This window comes from Mustelus asterias, chromosome 16 (genome assembly GCF_964213995.1).
Source record: "Mustelus asterias chromosome 16, sMusAst1.hap1.1, whole genome shotgun sequence".
In the NCBI taxonomy this organism is placed as follows: domain Eukaryota; kingdom Metazoa; phylum Chordata; class Chondrichthyes; order Carcharhiniformes; family Triakidae; genus Mustelus; species Mustelus asterias.
The window spans coordinates 18,297,639-18,312,195 of NC_135816.1; the positions used below are offsets into that span (position 1 = coordinate 18,297,639).

General features: G+C 42.8%; 1 protein-coding gene across 2 annotated transcripts in view; it reads left to right on the forward strand.

The window, feature by feature from the left end:
• The first annotated feature begins 3,494 nt into the window (after positions 1-3,494).
• The window catches only part of sparc (secreted protein, acidic, cysteine-rich (osteonectin)), a 31,751-nt gene continuing 20,688 nt past the window's right edge, over positions 3,495-14,557 (forward strand). Inside the window, exon 1 of one of the 2 annotated variants that reach the window (XM_078230716.1) lies at positions 3,495-3,924. The gene's annotated coding sequence lies outside the window, so the exon portion shown is untranslated. Of the gene's footprint in view, positions 3,925-4,253; positions 4,777-14,557 lie in introns of those variants that run through there. The other variant, XM_078230717.1, reaches the window with a different exon arrangement.

A 14,557-nucleotide genomic window follows, 5' to 3' on the forward strand; every position in this document is an offset into this window, starting at 1 on the left:
CAGCCGGAGAATTCTGGCCAACATATAGAAAATGATATAATGAATCACAGGACATAGAGATAGAAGTTGTGTATCAAGGGCCAGAAAACAATCCATGGGATGTATTGGCAGAGAGGTGGTCTTGGTGAATCAAAAGATGTAAAATAATTTTAGAGATTGTAAGGGAGATATTATATTAGCCTCGAAATGGTGTGGTATATCAGCATAGAATGGTATTATATTTGGAGTACAAGAGGATTTTGAATGCAACAGTATGATATGTTAAAGTACTGTAAGGCATTTTTATAAAGTGTAGAGAAGATTTGGTGAATGTACTGCACTTTTAGCAGTGAAAGCAAAAAGCACTTCTTCACACAAATGATAGTAAAATTCTGGGTGTTGGGTCAATCAAAATATTCAAACAATCGATTAGTTTTATTGGGAATGCATATTGAGGGTTATGGAACAAAGCAAAGTAACTGATTTGAGATATACACCAGCCATTATAAAATGGGATGGTGGAATTGACTCAAGCAGCTGAACATCCTACTCACTGTTCCATGGAATCATAGCAATATAATGGTGCAGACAGAGGCCATTCAGCCCATTATGTCTGCACCAACCAAAAAAAGAGAAACAAAAATAGCTGCTCATTTTAATCTGACTTCCTACACTTGGTCCATAGCCTTGCAGGTTACAGCACTTCAGATGCAGATCCAGATACTTTTTAAATGAACTGAGTGCTTCAACCTCAACCACTAATAAATTCCAAATGCCCACCACCCTCTTGGTGAAAAGATTTTTCCTCATGTCCCTTCTAATCCTTCTACCAATCACCTTGAATCTATGTCCCCTTGCTAATCGACCCGTCAGCTGGGGGGAAACAAGTTTTTCCAGTTTACCATTTCTCGAACCCTCATAATTTTATATACCACAATTAGGTAACCCCTTTAGCATCCTCTGTTTTAAGGCTATTCCTTTAGATAGGACAGCAGTGAGTAATTATTGCATTTTTGGCATAGGTATAAACTTGAAAATGGACATGAATAGAAATATCCCAGTGGATAAAGGTAGGCTTTGAATAGGAACAGGATTTGATTTGATTTGATTTATTAATGTCACATGTATTGGGATGTGGTGAAAAGTCTTGTGTGCTATACAGACAAAGCATACAGTTCTAGAGTACATAGGAAAGGAGAGGAGAGGGTGCAGAATATAGTGTTACAGTCTTAGTTAGGGTGTACAGAAAGACCAGCTTAATATATGATAGGTCCATTCAAAATTCTGATGGCAGCAGGGAAGAAGCTGGTCTTGAGTCAGTTGGTACGTGATCTCTGACTTTTGTATCTTTTTCCCAATAGAAAAATGTGGAAGGGAGTATGTCCGGGGTGTGTGGGGTCCTTGATTATGCTGGCTGCTTTTCCGAGGCAGTGGGAAGTGTGGATGGAATCAATGGATGGAAGTCTGCTTGGCGTGATGGACTGGGCTACGTTCACAACCCTTTGTAGTTTCTTGTGGTTTTGGTCAGAACAGGAGACTTACCAAGCTGTGATACAACCAAAAAGGATGCTTTCTATGGTGCATCTGTAAAAATTGGTGAGAGTCCTGGCAGACATGCCAAATTTCCTTAGTCTCCTGAGAAAATAGAGGCATTGGTGGGTTTTCTTAACTATAGCGTTGGCGTGGAGATACTTGGGTTGTTGGAGATCTGGACACCTAGAAACTTGAATCAGAGCCTTGGACATAAACAAGCAGTGGGAACTGAATATAAGCACATCTCTAATTTTGGATATGAACTAACACTGGTTCTGAATGAACATGGTGCATGGGGGATTTAAAGAAACATTTACATATGTATAGCACCTTTCAAGACGCAAGACTCTTTTACAGTTATTTAAGTATTTTTTTTAAGTATAGTCACTGTTGCAATGTAGAAAACATTAGAAGCTGTGGTTTTTGGAGGTCATTCATGTCAAGACATTGCTGCTGGAGATCCTTGAGATAGTGTCCTTAGCCCAATCATCTTCAACTCCTCATTAAGGACCTTCCCTCCACTGTAAGGACAGACATGAGGATGTTTGCTGATGATTGGACAATGTTAAGCACCATTTCTCATTCCTCAGAAATTGAAGCAGTCTGTGTTCATCTGGAGCAAGACCTGGACAACTCAAGACGAGGCCTGATAAGTGGCAAGTAACATTCATACCTCACATGTACCAGGAAACAACCATCTGCAACAGAAGAGAATCTTACCATCTGCTTTTGATAGTCAATGGTGTTACCAATGTTGAATTCCCCACTATCAACATCCTGGAGGTTACCATTGACCAGAAACTGAAGTGGATCAGCCATATGGATATTGTGGCTACAAGAGCAGGGTCAGGGCCTAGGAATTCTGTGGTGAGTAGCCCACTTGATTGGCACCCCATCCACTACCTTAAATATTCTCTTCCTCTGCCTAAAACAGAGTGGTGGGTACCATCGGCAAGATGCACTGCAGGAACTCACCAAGGCACCAATGACAGCATCTTCCAAACCCGCAACCTCTACTACCCAGAAGTACAAGGGCACCAGATGCCTGGGAACACCACCACCTGCAAGTTTCCTTCCAAACCACACTATCCTGACCTGAAACTATATTGCGATTCCTTCACCGTCACTGGACCAAAATCCTGGAACTCCCTTTCTAACAACACTGTGGGTGTACCTACACCATATGGAGCACAGTAGTTCAAGAAGGCGGCTCACCACTACCTTCTCAAGGGCAATAAGGCAATGGGAATAAAAATGTTGGCCTAGCCAGCGAAGCCCACATCCCACCATTGAATAAAAAAATACAGTGCACAAAATTGTGCACAGCAAGCATCCACAAACAGTGATGAGATAATGTTCAGGTCATTTGATTTTTTAAATGTTGCTTGAGGGATAAATATTGACCAAGCCACAGAGGTGGAGGTGGAAGCTGGGGGGGGGGGAGGAGGGTGGGGTGGGAGCTCCCTTGCATTTGTCAGTTTTAACATGATCTGGATAATAAGTGCACTCAATGACTTCATTAGAACTATTGACATGATCTCAGCAACTGCGATGGAAGAAAAACACAGCTAGGGAAGATTCAAGTTACAAAACTCTATTTTGTTATCAACTAATTTAAAATTTGGGATATTTTCCAAAATGTGATTGATTTTAACACGAAAAGCCACAGTTTTGTAGACGAAAATCCTAAATCAGAAAATGCACAAAAGAAATGGCACTGCAGTACATTCTTGAGGAGCTAATCTGTGAATTCCATTGCTGGAGCTATGCCGGAGCATGTTTATAGAGGGTGCAGCTGTACGCCACGTCTACTCAGATGGACCGTGGTAATTATCTGCACTCCCTTCATTGGGTTTCGTTAAATTTAAAATTTGGACCACGTAGATATGCAGCTGCCACGTTGACAATTCCACCCCCCCCCCCCCCCCGCCCGCCATGTGAAAACAAATCCAGATGTTTTTTTGTTCTCCAGGCACTGCGGAGACACAAAGAACCGATTACAGAAGCAACGGATGAGTTGTTAATAAATCCCTGCACGCTGATAGAATTCACAAACGCGAGCGTTAGTGGGATCCGTTGAACAAAAACCGTGCTGTTTTCATGTTAACGGACAGAGTTTTGGAGACAGACAGATAAATCTGCCCAAAGGACGCCGTGGATAGATTGTTCTGGTCTGCGGCAAAGGGTGCATTCCAAAAGCAAACTATGCATTTGATTTTCCACCCAGAACAATTTGAAAGAGGGGGGGGGGGGGGGGGGGAGGGAGAGACTGAGAGGGACTGAGAGCCAGCCCACCAGGGATATCATTGCTTCATTTCCTGTCAGCTAGGTCTAAAGAGCCAGTTTCTTGCCGTGTCTCAGTTAGCCTGGTGCTCTCTCACCGCCGTACGGTCTTCTCTTCTTCTTTCCGAGGTACGACTATACACTTTCTGTTTGTTATCCAAAGCTATTCGCCCCTCTTTTTTTTAGCACTTCTGCAAATCGGTGATGAATTACTCAATGCAAACTTAGATTGCATCCTTTTATCCACTGCTTAGCTTTTTCCTGCTCTTTTATTGATGCTGAACTACAACTTACTGTCACTTTCTGTGCACTCCCATTGACTTACAATGCGATGCTGCCTAGCAATGTTTAGATGTTAACTGTTTAGAGATGTTATTACTGCTATTGGTCCATGGGTTGTTTCTGAAGGATTTCCTTTGTTGCCTGTAGAGTGTGTAAGGTCCTATATCGCTTCGCGTGTCTTTAGTATTCAGTGAGTTATTTTTGAACTGTTCCTGGAAACTGAGAAGTTTGTTAAAAGGGTCTTTCTTTACCCCCTGAAGACACTTCTTTAAAAAAAGTGTTTCACTCCTAATGAATCCCGTTACAAAACAGGTGGCTTGATCCATTTTGATCCCGTTCGGGGCTGGCGTGAGAGAACTTTGGAGGGGTTTCTTTGTATTTGGTTACGGGATCACACATAGACAACCCCGGAGCAGGGAAAGTGATCCTCTATTTCAGGGCGGGGTCCGGTTGAGAAAGGTCTCTGCTACAGTAACTGGGATGAAGTTTCTTGTGTGACTGATCGGACAAAGGATCACATAGACACACAAGAAGAGGAGGCGGAGGACCTGAACCCCTCATTCCTTTCCCCTGACAACAAAGGGACCACTCCCATGGTCTTTTGTTTACCACGCAAGCTGTCGCTTGTAATTTAAACTTCTATTGAAGCATTGAGGGTCCTTCTGAGCACAGTTGTAACCGTGAGCCCAGTAACCGCTGGTTAGTCTCGATCTTAACACAAATCTTTTGAGTTTAAAAAAAAACCTAACGTTTGTTCATCTATTTTTGCTAAGTTTAACATAGAGCATTATTGAGCTTTCTGTAAATGTGCGTTGATATTTAATTCAATGAATGCATTAAAATTCTTCCTTTTATCATCGTCACGAAATGGATCCGTTTTCAACCTGGAATGTAAATCTTGATGTAAATCTGGAACTTTGCAAGTTTTCTTTTCAATTGGCGATAACCTCTGAAGCTTATTTCTCTGCCAAGCAGCAGTTTAAAAAAAACAACTTATACTTTGTATGCAGGACATTAACAGCAGGAGCCGTTTCAAGTAAATTCACGGTATTTTCAAATTTCAATTCCGGGGCAACTTTTGTCGAACCCACCCAACATATTTGAAGTTTATTTTGAGAATCCTGTGGGATTGAGGAGTGGGTTTGGGGCGCGGTGATTGTACAGATTATCCGGATCAATCATTTGGGTGGATCCTCTCTCTGCATTGGTTGTGTGGGGCTATAGTTACAGCTGGGTCATCTCAGCAGGTGCAAACAGCTGGATGTCAGGAGGACCTTTCAACATCTGCCGAGAATAATTCTCTTCCATATGGAGGGGGGGAGGGAGGGAGGGAGGGGGGGGGGGGGCTTTGAACATCTGCCGAGAATAATTCACTTCCATATGGGGGAGGGGGCTTTCAACATCTGCTGGGAATAATTCTGTTCCATACGGGGGAGGGGGTACTTTGAACATCTGCCGAGAATAATTGACTTCTATAGTGGGGCGCGGGGGGTGGCGGGGGGGGGGGGGGGGTTGGGTTGTGATACATTGACGTGAGAACATAACAGGAAGGGAGACACAGTGGGGGAGGGGGGATGAGAGGGATGAGAAAGATGAGAGGAGAAGGATAGAATCGGGACAGGAGGCTATTCGATACATCATTCCCGTGCCGGCTCTTTAGTTCAACTTTTCCTGCACTTTTCCTGTTACCCTGCTACCCCGGCAGGGTAAATTAACCATGTATCCCATTTCTTTTTGACAATCACCATCGAATCTGCCCCCCCCCTCCCCCTCCCCCTCCCTCTTCAGTTTAATCTTAACCATAACAAGAGGGAGATATGCAGAGGATATCGATCGATCAGGTTAAAATTAAAACAGAACAGTTAATACTGGCCTGAAGTGAGCGTGCCACAGCAATACACCATTAGGTTCAGATGAATATATGTTGACAAGTATCTCCGTGTGCCCCATGTACTAATACATTATATGTGGACAATGCGAGTCAGGGAAAGGGAGCAGTATTATAATTCTCGAATTAAAAAAAAAAGTTTCCTAACATAATAAATGGTGTATTCTGTGTAGTTAGGAGATGATTTACCGGGGGTACCGCTGCTTTCATTAACTAAACTCCTCTTTGACTCAATGCTTTAAATGTCTCAGATTTCGCCGAGATCCAGTGTTCAAGGAGGTACAATCTGATTTATTCGATTTGTACGTTCAGTGTGTTTATACAAGGAAAGGATAAGGCAATGATATCCAAGGGCTAACTTGGGAGAAAGAGGAGCCAGGAGTTGGGGGAAACAAGGCTGGTGTCCCAGGTCAGAACTATTAAAAGTGACATTAATAACTGCATTCCTTCCAAATGACCCCCCCCTCTCTCTTTGGCTTCAGCGTTGAAACTGGGAGACCTGAATTTCACTGAACATGGGGCATGCATGTTCTTTGGGAGAATCCTTAAAGGTCGCAGAGTGAGATCCCCAAGCGGTGCATGTTAATCTAGATTCTGGACTGTCGTTTTGCTCTCCAGGACAGTGCAGAATCAGCCACCCTTGCACCCTGGCAAGATTGTGTCTGAAATTCCACCGGGAAAATGGTTGCTAATGTTGGGGGGGTTCTGCTTTTTTATCTTGCCCTGCGATTCAGGTCGTTATTTGCAGGAATGAGTTACAGAAACCCCGCTGAATCTTCACTGTCCGCTCTTACTTGCTTCCCAAAACCAGCGCAAAGTTATTTCATGTTGGCTTTGAGCGGTGGGGGTGGGGGGGATTAGGGATTGGGATGTGAGTAGACGACGCCAGAGCTTCAGACGGGAAAAAGAGGATTTCCTGTCCGATTCCCACATGAAGCCCGTTCACAGGTCAGTACTTGGGTGTTTATTTAGACTCTGAATTCAGATACACCCGCAGCCTTGACTACAGAATAGAAACATTCTGATACTGACACCACTCTGCGCCCACTTGAATCAATGAATCCGACAAGATGACCTCTGCATGTATGTGAACTGTGTGCCTCTCCTGGTAATTGTATTATACACGATTCCAAAGATATTACACGTGTGTTACTCAAGGGTAAAATGAACAGACCGCTTCTTGCACAAAGGCTTCCAGCTAAAATAAAGAAGGATGCTGGAACTTAGAAATCTCTGTATCCTCAACTCTAATGCGAAGTTTTTTTGTAACAGTCCTTTCATCAGAATCCGAGATTGTCCATTTGCCTTAACGTTCTACTTCTAAACAGTGCCCTGGGAACAGACAGGGAGGAGAAATATCCGTGTGTACCCCCCTCCCCCCCACACACACATACACACAAACCTCTATACATCATGTTCAGGTCTGAGAAGGTGCTGTTGGAATCGGGATTTTTAAAAAAAAATTGTTGTTGGAACTCTTCCAAGAAAGTTGAAGCCATGTTAGGACAGGGAGGCAATACAAAAAAGTTTAACTAGAATCTGATCTTCAGAGATGATGGACACCCCTGGCCTGTGACAACAAGCCGTCATTCAGGAGTGGGCAAATTAGCCCTGGCGGAATGTCAAACCCACACCCAGATCATAGAATCCCTGCAGTGCAGAAAGAAGGAAGCCATTCGGCCCATCGAGCCTGCACCGACAACAATCCCACCCAGGCCCTATCCCTGTTACCCCATGTATTTACCCTGCTAATTCCCCTGACACGAAGGGACAATTTACCATGGCCAATCCACCTAACTGGCACGTCTTGTGGAGTGTGGAAGGAAACCAGAGCACCAGGAGGAAACCCACCCAGATAAGGGAAGAAAGTGCAAGCACTACACAGTCACCCAAGGCTGGGATTGAATCCTAGTCCCTGGCGCTGTGAGGCAGCAGTGCTAATCACTGTGCCACCATGCCACCCATATCAGAGTCCAAGATCTGGAAGAATAATTTCATCATCGACAACCATTCACATCATCTTCCAAACAATTGGAAATTTGGAAAATATTATAAGATTTATTTTCATTTATTACCTGTAACATGCTTCCATGAAGATATGCCCACAAAAGTGTAATCTCACACATCAAAAACGTGCTGTTACATTTAAAAACAACGCATATAAGGTGCTTGGTAAGGCCGGAGGAGAAGCACTCACTCTTTCCTAATACGTATGCATAGTTCTGCAATACAGAATACTTTCAAGCTCAATATTGATTAAACTAATGATAATTGCATCTACTTTTATCAAATGACTGTGATAATCTTCAAAGCATGGCAGTACAACCTCACAACTGAGATGGATGCATATAATTACACTGCACACACCTCATTATTACATAATTAAAAATACAAAACATGCCTTCAGAGAGGATAGACAGATCATTAAAATTCCCAGCAGCAAATTGCACTCATTGTTTTAATGAGTAAATGGATAAACTACTAATGGGCAGAATTATATCAGCAATAATAAATACTGACCAGAATCACGGAATGTTTACAGCACAGAATAAAGCCACCCCGTCGTATCTGTGTTGGCTTTTTGTGGGAGTAATTGAGCAAGTATTACCTCTGTGTACCCTCCCCCAAAACCTTTTGCCCATGACCCTGCAAATTCTTCTTCAGATAAGATCCAGTTCCCTTTTGAAAGCCACCATTGATTCTGCCATGCTTGCACTCTCAGGCAATGCATTTGAGATCCTTTATTTTATTTATTTTTTAGAAACAGGAAGGCTTACATTAACACTACAATGAAGTTACTGTGAAAATTCCCTAGTCACCACATTCAGATACACTGAGGGAGAATTTAGCATGGCCGATGCACCTAACCAGCATGTCTTTCAGACTGTGGGAGGAAACTGGAGCATCCGGAGGAAACCCACGCAGACACGGGAAGAATGTGCAAACTCCGCACAGTCAGTGACCCAAACCGGGAATCGAACCCGTGTCCCTGGCACTGTGAGGCAGCAGTGCTAACCATTGTGCCACGTAACCATGTAAACAAAGCTTTCTTCATGTTGCTATTGCTTCTTTTGCCAATCACCAGAAATTTGTGTCTTCTTGCTCATGATACTTCTGCCAACAGAAATAGCTTCTCCCTATCTGCTCTGTTCAGACGCATCATAATTTTGAACACCTCCATCAAATATCTTTTCAACCTTCCCTGAGGAGAACAGAAAGCAGCTTGGACGATCAATCCAATTAACTGAAGTCTCTCATGACTGGAACCATTCTCATAGATTTCCTCTTCACCCTCTCCAGTGCCTTCACATCTTTCCTGAAGTGTGGTGCCCAGTATTGGACAGAATCCATCAGTTCAAACTGAATTAAAGTTTTATAAAGGGCCACCATAACTTTCTTGCTTTTGTACACTGTGCCTCCATTTATAAAGCACATAATCTTGTATGCCTTATTAACCACTCTCTCAAGCTGCCCTGAAGCTTTCACTGATTTATGCATGTATACTCCAGGTCCCTCTGCTCTTACACCTTCTTTGTTAGTGTTTCCTTTATTTTATATTACCTCTCCCCAGTCTTCCTACCAAAATATATCACTTCACAATTCTCTGAATTAAATTTCATTTGTCACTTGTCCATCCATTCCATGACCTCTTGAGGTCTATCATTATCCTCCTCATAGTTTACAATACTTCCAAGTTTATGTCTTTTGCAAATTTTTGAAATTGTGACCTGCAAATTTTTGCTAGCCTTCCTTAATTAATCTATATTTGTCCAAGTGACAGATAGTTTTATCATTTCTCAAAGTCTTCCCACCACTGACTGGCTGTGTTTATCCTTCTATCCTTTTTGAATAAAGGTGTACCATTTTCAATTCTCCAGTCCACTGGCATCACCCCTGTACCTAAGGAGTGTTGTCAGTAAGGATATCTGGTAACCGTCTTGAATATTCTTGAGGTTGAGGCTGAGACCCATTCTCCAGTATGCTTCCGCGAAGGCATTAAGCATTGCTTGGAGATTCTCTTCCGAGAGAGTGGAGATGGCAATGTCATCCACATACTGAAGTTCCACAAGTGACGTCAATGCCATTTTGTTCTTGGATTTCAACCAGTTGAGGTTGAAAAACTTTCCATCCATCCTGTAGACGATTGCTGTCCCTGGGGAGCGTGTGCCTGACAAAGTGAAGGATGGTGGTGATGGAGAAAAGGGTAGGGGTGATGGGCACATCCCTGCTTGACTCCAGTCTTGACATCAAAGGTTTTTGTCACATTTCTGTCAGTGAGGACTGTCACCAACATCTTGTTGTGAAGGAGTTGGAGGATGTTAATGAATCCCTCTGGACAGCCAGTCTTTGACAGGGTCTCCCATCGTGCTTCCCAATTGACTGAGTCGAAAGTCTTGGTCAGATTGGTGGAGGCCATGTTGAGAGGTTGATGTTGCTCCTGGCAACATCAGTCAGGCTTTCAGTTGTATTATCAATTGTCACAAACACCCTTTTTCTACTTCATTCTATCTCTATCTCTTTCATTATACAGGGAACATAGAACATAGAACATAGAACAGTACAGCACAGAACAGGCCCTTCGGCCCACGATGTTGTGCCGAGCTTTATCTGAAACCAAGATCAAGCTATCCCACTCCCTATCATCCTGGTGTGCTCCATGTGCCTATCCAATAACCGCTTGAATGTTTCTAAAGTGTCTGACTCCACTACCACTGCAGGCAGTCCATTCCACACCCCAACCACTCTCTGCGTAAAGAACCTACCTCTGATATCCGTCCTGTATCTCCCACCACGAACCCTATAGTTATGCCCCCTTGTAATAGCTCCATCCACCCGAGGAAATAGTCTTTGAACGTTCACTCTATCTATCCCCTTCATCATTTTATACACCTCTATTAAGTCTCCCCTCAGCCTCCTCCGCTCCAGAGAGAACAGCCCCAGCTCCCTCAACCTTTCCTCATATGACCTACCCTCCAAACCAGGCAGCATCCTGGTAAATCTCCTCTGCACTCCTTCCAGCGCTTCCACATCCTTCCTATAGTGAGGTGACCAGAACTGCACACAATATTCCAAATGTGGTCTCACCAAGGTCCTGTACAGTTGCAGCATAACCCCACGGCTCTTAAACTCCAACCCCCTGTTAATAAAAGCTAACACACTATAGGCCTTCTTCACAGCTCTATCCACTTGACTGGCAACCTTTAGAGATCTGTGGATATGGACCCCAAGATCTCTCTGTTCCTCCACAGTCTTCAGAACCCTACCTTTGACCTTGTAATCCACATTTAAATTTGTCCTACCAAAATGAATCACCTCACATTTATCAGGGTTAAACTCCATTTGCCATTTTTCAGCCCAGCTTTGCATCCTATCTATGTCTCTTTGCAGCCTACAACAGCCCTCCACCTCATCCACTACTCCACCAATCTTGGTGTCATCAGCAAATTTACTGATCCACCCTTCAGCCCCCTCCTCTAAGTCATTAATAAAAATCACAAAGAGCAGAGGACCAAGCACTGATCCCTGCGGCACACCGCTAGCAACCTGCCTCCAATCCGAAAATTTTCCATCGACCACCACCCTCTGTCTTCGGTCAGACAGCCAGTTGCCTATCCAATCGGCCAACTTTCCCTCTATCCCACACCTCCTCACTTTCATCATAAGCCGACCATGGGGGACCTTATCAAACGCCTTACTAAAATCCATGTATATGACATCAACTGCCCTACCTTCATCAACACACTTAGTTACCTCCTCAAAAAATTCTATCAAATTTGTGAGGCACGACCTGCCCTTCACGAATCCGTGCTGACTATCTCAGGGAGTTTTAGCTTTGTGTGTCCTACCTTTCCCACTTATTGGAATGTACCTTGACTGCACCTAAACTATTCTCCTTAAGGCAGCCCATTGCTGAATTACCACATTGCCCAATCTTTGATTCCAATTTGCCCAGGCTAGATTTCTTCTCACCCCCACTGCGATTTGCCCTTTCCCAATTCATTATTTAGACTCTGGATTGTTTCTTGTCCTTTTCCACTTGCTGAACTAAAACTTATGATCACCATCCTCTAAATGTTCCCCAACTGATATTCTATCGACTTGTAACTAAATAAATATTGTTCCTGTTCTATCTATTATTTTCATGCCTATGCAAAATAATGTGGTTGTACAAACTACCAAGAGCACAAACACTTGTTATGGTCATTTAGAACATATTTTCTATGTACAATGCTTCACCCGTAAACAATTCATGTAGTAAATGTGCCGAAAAATCTCTCATGTATACACATTCAATGATGATGATGTTGCTACAGCATAAATGGAAAATTGCAGTAAATTAATATTCATTCAGAAGACGTATTTTGAATTTGCTGAAACTCTACAAATGCTTCTCAAGTTTTTTAAGCCGTGCCGCATTGAAAATTTGTTACTGCCATTCGCACAACATATTAACAATGAAAACTGGTAACTGTAGATCAAGGGATGTTTCTTTAAAATCGAGTAAATATTTAAGTGAAAAATTACAGTTCGCGTGCTGAATCAAAAGCTAGACATGTTGATGCATTTGATTTGATTCAACAAGCTAAGGCTGGTACTGTACAGTGCAGCTGCAAACATGCATTGCAATCTCACATGTTATCTTTTGATTTTGGATCGTTTCACATTCATTCCTTTGTTTATCACTGACACATTGCTCAAAACTAAGCAGCTGCAACAATCTACGTATTTCCATTTTGACATCAAAGAACACATGAGCAGAATTCACTCAAATGTTAATACTAACCATTCAACAAATGGAGAGAGTGAAATTTATTATGTTATTTTGTACGTTTTGTGAGTGTTAAGCTTATTTATGCTGAAGCAGTTTTACCTTGTTTTTAGTGATGCCCTTGAGTAAGAATAGGTTCCTTTCTGGCTGGGAGAGGAAATTGAAACAAAGTAAAGGTAGTCACGTAGGACAGCAAGATCTTAAATAAAACTGACTGGATCTGGCAAGTAGGGTTTCCTGAAGTCATGGCAGGAATACTTAGTTTGGGGCAAGGTCTAATCTTATACCTTTTAATTTGAAATTGATGTGGGCTTTGATCTCAGCGCCAATAGCACAATTACTGGAAATAATGTGAGTGAGTTCCTGAGGTATTGTGGATTGCTAATTTTCATGCCTCCCGAGTAACCAAGACAACAAGTCTCAGTATTGAAATAAGCAGCATTCTGAGCTGCTTACCAAAACATCAATCAAGCAGCTGCGGCTCAACTGGTAGCACTGTCGCTTCTGTCTCAGTAAGTTCTGGGTTCAAGTCCCACTCCAGATTTTCAGCATGCAAAGCAAGGCTGACATTCCATTGCAGTGCTGAGGAAGTGCTGCACTGTTGGAGGTACTATCCTTCAGATGGGGCATTAAACCAAGGCCTTGTCTGTTCTCTCAGGTGGACATAAATGAGACTGTCAAAGAGAAAATACATTATCGCTGGCATCATAGTCAATATTTATCCCTTGAATAACATCAGAAAACCAGAAAATCTGGTACTTTATTGTCTGAGGGAGCATGTTATTCCGTTTCCTACATTACAACAGTAATTTGGTGTCACGGGTTGGTGGTGGTCATGTAAACTGCTATATAAATCCAAATCTCTTTCCCACTTACTGACTGAACTGCATTATGTTTCTAACTTCCAATATTTGCTGCTGTCTTTCTTCCCTGGGAGTATTTTCAAGTTGTAATTCTGCAGTGATTAAGAAACTACATGCATTCACATAACAACATTTTTCATGTCCTCAGGAATTACCAAAGTGATCCAGAGACAATAAATCACCTCCTTGAAGTATAATCACTGATGCTCTGTAGGAAAACACAACAACCAATTCCCTCCCAGCAAGGTGGCACAATCAGTGAGACAAATGACAAGCATAAGTGTCTTGCTGGCATTGGCAGAGGGCTGAATGTTGCAAGGAGCAGGATTTATTTTCTCTTTGAACAATGCCAGGCTCATAGAATCATAGAATCACACAGTGCAGAAGGAGGCCATTTGACCCATCGAGTCTGCACCGACCACAGTCCCACCCAGGCCCTATCCCCATAACCATGCATTAACCCTAGCTAGTCCCCCTAACACTAAGGGGGCAAATTAGCATAGCCAATGCACCTAACCTGCATATCTTTTGACTGAGGTATCAGCCTAGATTGAGATTAACTCTTGGAAAATGTCTTGAACCTATTGCTTAGCTAGAATGAGGCAAAAATGCTACCTCCTTTTTTGATATCAGTTTCGATTGGTCAATTGTTCATTTTTATCAGGTAAGAACACACGAAATAGATGCAGGAGCAGGTCACCAGACCCTTCGAGCCTGCCCAGCCATTCAATACAATCATGGCTGACTATGCCAGCCTCAACTCCTTTCTGTGCCATTTCCCCATTGCCTCAATCTAACAAATATTTATCCACCTCTACTTTAAATACTTCTAATGATCCAGCCTCCTCTACCCTTTGGGTCAGTGAACTCCAGAGATTCACAACCCTCTGTGAAAAGAGATGGTTGCCTGACCAGGAGAGGGAGGGGAGTATTTATTTGCACGATGTGAGGTAACCTTGA